Below are 3760 nucleotides of genomic sequence, written 5' to 3'. Positions count from 1 at the left end.
CGTTTCGCCTCCGCCGCTACGCACCCAGCCCCACGGGGGCGGGCTGGAGGGAGGGGGCGGACGCGGGGTGCCGGCCAGGGGTCCGCTGCAGCCATGGCGCGGCGGGGAGGGGGCTGCCGACCCGGTTCACCTGCCGCAGAGGGGGCGGCCGGCCCCGCTTCACCTGCCGGAGCGGGAGGCGACCCAGGCTAGGCAGAGGCGGCGGCGCGTAAGGCAGCGCCTCCGGGTCCTAGAACCGCAGGCTCTCACTCGCTCCCAGCCGAGGAATTGGCGGGGTCTGGGCGAATCGGGTCATCGCTGGGGGCCGGAGAAGGCAAACCTCTGAGCCGGGAATTGTGAGCACCAAGGGCAGCATCGAGGCATAAGGGCTGAGTCCCCCTCTCGGGTTCCTGAATGAGAAGGTGGGAACCCCCTTCCAGGTCCCCCACCCCTTGTTTCTCTCCTCTGTTTAGCCCAGAGAAGAGCTGAGGACCAGAGGGAACCATCTGCAAATGAGAACCCCAAAGCAGGGCTCAGACGCAGGCAGGCGGAGACCCCCCCACCCCGCGACCTGTCCCACCCTGGACCAACTCTGCGCCTGCGCCGCATCCCCAGTGGTTTTAGAATGGGAAAGGGCAGAATTCCGGAATCTGAGGACCACCAAGGCAGTCTCAAGGAGAAGCGTGGGGGTTGGGAGTGGAGTGTTAAAGCATCCAGGCTGGGAAAGGGGCAGGCACTGCAGACAGGGGGGGATCTCCTTGACGCTGTCATCTCCAGGGACCTAGGTAGCCTCTCATCTTGGAGAATAACAGTCTCTGAGGTCTGGCAATTACAGAAATATTTCCAGAGGTCTTCTGTCATTAACCCTGACAATGACCACGGGAGACAGGATCGATGTGCTCATCTTCGAGATGGGGAAACTGAGACTCAGAGTGGTTAAGTGACTCATCCAAGGGCACACAGCTAATAAAAGACAGAAATAGGCCTCCTCTCTGTCCACCCTCAGAATCGACGCTGCCTTGGAGCTGCTGTCCTGGGGCCCCACTGTCCTTCTCTCTTCGGATGGACCAGAGGATGACAGAGTATTAGGGGGTGTAGAACCTCAGGCCTGGACACACTCTCCAGGCTGAACTTGAAGCTTTTCTCTTTCAGTTGCTCCCCTCATACCCCATTTAATTTGTGGGGATCCCCAATCTGTTCCTCCATGGAGGAGGGAGGGCCCATTAATGAGCCCTGGACTTTCTCTAGGCCAGGCCAGTGGCCATAAGTGTCCCTCCCCTTATAGCTTCTTCCTTCCACCCTCCCTCTCAAATTAAAAAAAAAAAAAGACCTGACAAGAATTTAAACAGGAGCTGGGGAATTAACTAACTAATGTTAATAAAGGCCCTGGAATGTGCCAGCCCTTCCCCCAGGTCACCCTGATATAAACCTTTCTACCAAGGTCATTCACTCATCAGCTCCTCAGACGGGTGGGAGATGTAGTCACATATTTTCTGTGCCAGCCAGGGACCCATAAGGCAAGACTAAGTGGAATTTTCCTCGGGCATGCACAGAAGGTGATCCGTTCTGTGCCCACTGCCCTCACTGCCAGCCTAGGACAGACCAGCATCTTGCCCTTGGGTTCTTGCCCTTGAGACTAGCTAGCACCTCTTTCCCCACCCCCACCCCCTTTCTTCCTTTTGAAGAATTCGGTCCCTGATCTCCTCGATGGCTGTCTCTTTCCATTTAACAACAATTTTTACTCAGCGCCAGCTGTGTGCCCAGCACGGTGCTCACTCCGGGAGGCTCCCTGGCAGATGAGAAGAGTCCCTGTCCCTGGGCTGCTCACAGCCTAGCAAGGGACAGACTCTAAACACGTCTGGGACAGTGGCGGCTGCAGTCGAGCCTGCGGTGCCAGGTGCTCAGGCTTCCTTCCTCTAGAGAAGGGCAGGAGCTGTGCCCGCAGCTGCAGATCCGAGCAGGGTGGGGAGCCTCTGATGCACAGTTGCCAGCCTGCGCCCTCAACACCTGGGGGTGCTCAGGCCACTGCCAACCACCCCTCGCCCCTCGTGTGGTGGAAGTCAGGCTGGGCTAAGCAGGATATCTCATGTGGAACACATCCAGCCTTTCAGGCCTACACTCTCTCCCTTGTGCTGATCAGAACTGTGAGTTACAAAATACGGGATGGGGAGGATTTAATCAATTATTACCTAAGAAATATGTTTGGCTTGGCAGAACATAACTTACCAATGGGGGTCCACAGAGAAGGAAATCCTAGAAGGGAGGCTTGGTGGAGTTTGGAACCAATGCTTTGGTGGGTCTGTGCTTCCCCCTGCTGGGCACAAGCAGTATGACAGCCAAGGTAGGGCGAGGCCTCCAGTGGTGAAGATGGAGTCACAGCGTGGGTGACATTTCCAGACTGTTGTTGCCTTGTCACCTCCAATGCAGGGATTGTGTAGTCACTGGCTACACTCAGAGGTTAGGTGACTGAGCAGGTTTCTTCAGGAATCTCCTTCCTGCTCACCATGGCTCAGCGGATGCCACTTAAAAATAAAAATAAAAGGTAAGACACGTGCACAGTTAAAAAGAAAAACAGTCTTAATGTGTCTTTCAAGAGATAGTTTGGATGTACACAGGTGGTGTGTGTGTGCGTGTGTGTGTTTGACACAGTGATAGCACACCGGGCACTTAAGAAGCTATCTGCCTTTGCCCACTCTACACCGCCCCCATCACGCAGCTGCGCCCCTGTTGCTCTCACTCCCCCCCTCGTGGGCACCCCACTGCCTGCCCAACCTGTCTCCGCCCGTCTCTGCGTTTGCACTTATGGGTGTATCTGCAAGACAAATGTATAAACATGACATTGCTGGGTCAAAGGTTATAAGCTTTTAAATTTTGGAAAGGTTTTCATGGAATTGCCCTCCGAAAAGTTTTCCCCACTTTGCAGCCCCCAGCAAGGGATGAGATTGCCTGTTCCCCCGGCCCCCCACTGACAGAGGGCACTGGCAGGCCTTTTGATCTTTGGTGAGGCCTCTTTGAAAGTCTTCCTCACAAGGCAAGTGAGGATCTGTCTCTTTCTTTCTGCAAAGCAGAGGCTGTGTCATCTTTTCCATCCCTGCATCCCCCGCACAGGACTTAAATGTTGAATGAAAGAGGACAGGGCTGCATGTCGGCAGGCCCGGGGGAGGGAGAGTAGTACCTGGTCAGGTTTAAGCAGGGAGCCTGTGCTTAAGGGCCCCGCTTGTCTCCAGGCCCTGGTTCAGCCTCGGCCCTAAACCGGAGAGCCCTCCTCTGGCAGGGGCCTTCCAGACTTCCAGATCTAAGCTTGGAGGCCTGGCATTCCCAGGACAGCTCACACTCACATTCCCAGGACAGCTCACAGTCAGTTCTCCTGCATCCCAGAAATGGGCCTCATCTCTGCATTGTGTGTAAAAGGAGGTGAAAATAAGGATTTACACTTGTTTCCCTTTGCACAAAGTAGTGAGAGTGGTACCTGTGAGGTGCTGGGGAAACGGGGCAGACAAGGCGGCAGTGGGTGCGAGACTTCTCAACCCATTGCTTCCTATACCGTTGCGATTTTTCAGCCAGATGCATGTATTACCCATTCAAAAGTTAAAGTAAAATGAAAGCAAGCTGCTTGCTGTCTAACCAAAGAGGGCTGCTCTATTCCTCCCTCTTCCTGGCAGCTTGTGGTTGGTGAGGGTGGGAACCCTACTACACCTCTTTCCATAAGCCACTAGAGGGCAGCCCAGGGGAACGGCGTGGACGGCTCTTCTCAAACCACACCTCTGGGGACACAGGTGCC

This window comes from Artibeus jamaicensis, unplaced genomic scaffold (assembly GCF_021234435.1).
Source record: "Artibeus jamaicensis isolate MK-2021 breed Jamaican fruit bat unplaced genomic scaffold, CSHL_Jam_final contig_2259, whole genome shotgun sequence".
NCBI lineage: Eukaryota > Metazoa > Chordata > Mammalia > Chiroptera > Phyllostomidae > Artibeus > Artibeus jamaicensis.
Note: the sequence above shows the minus strand (reverse complement) of the source record.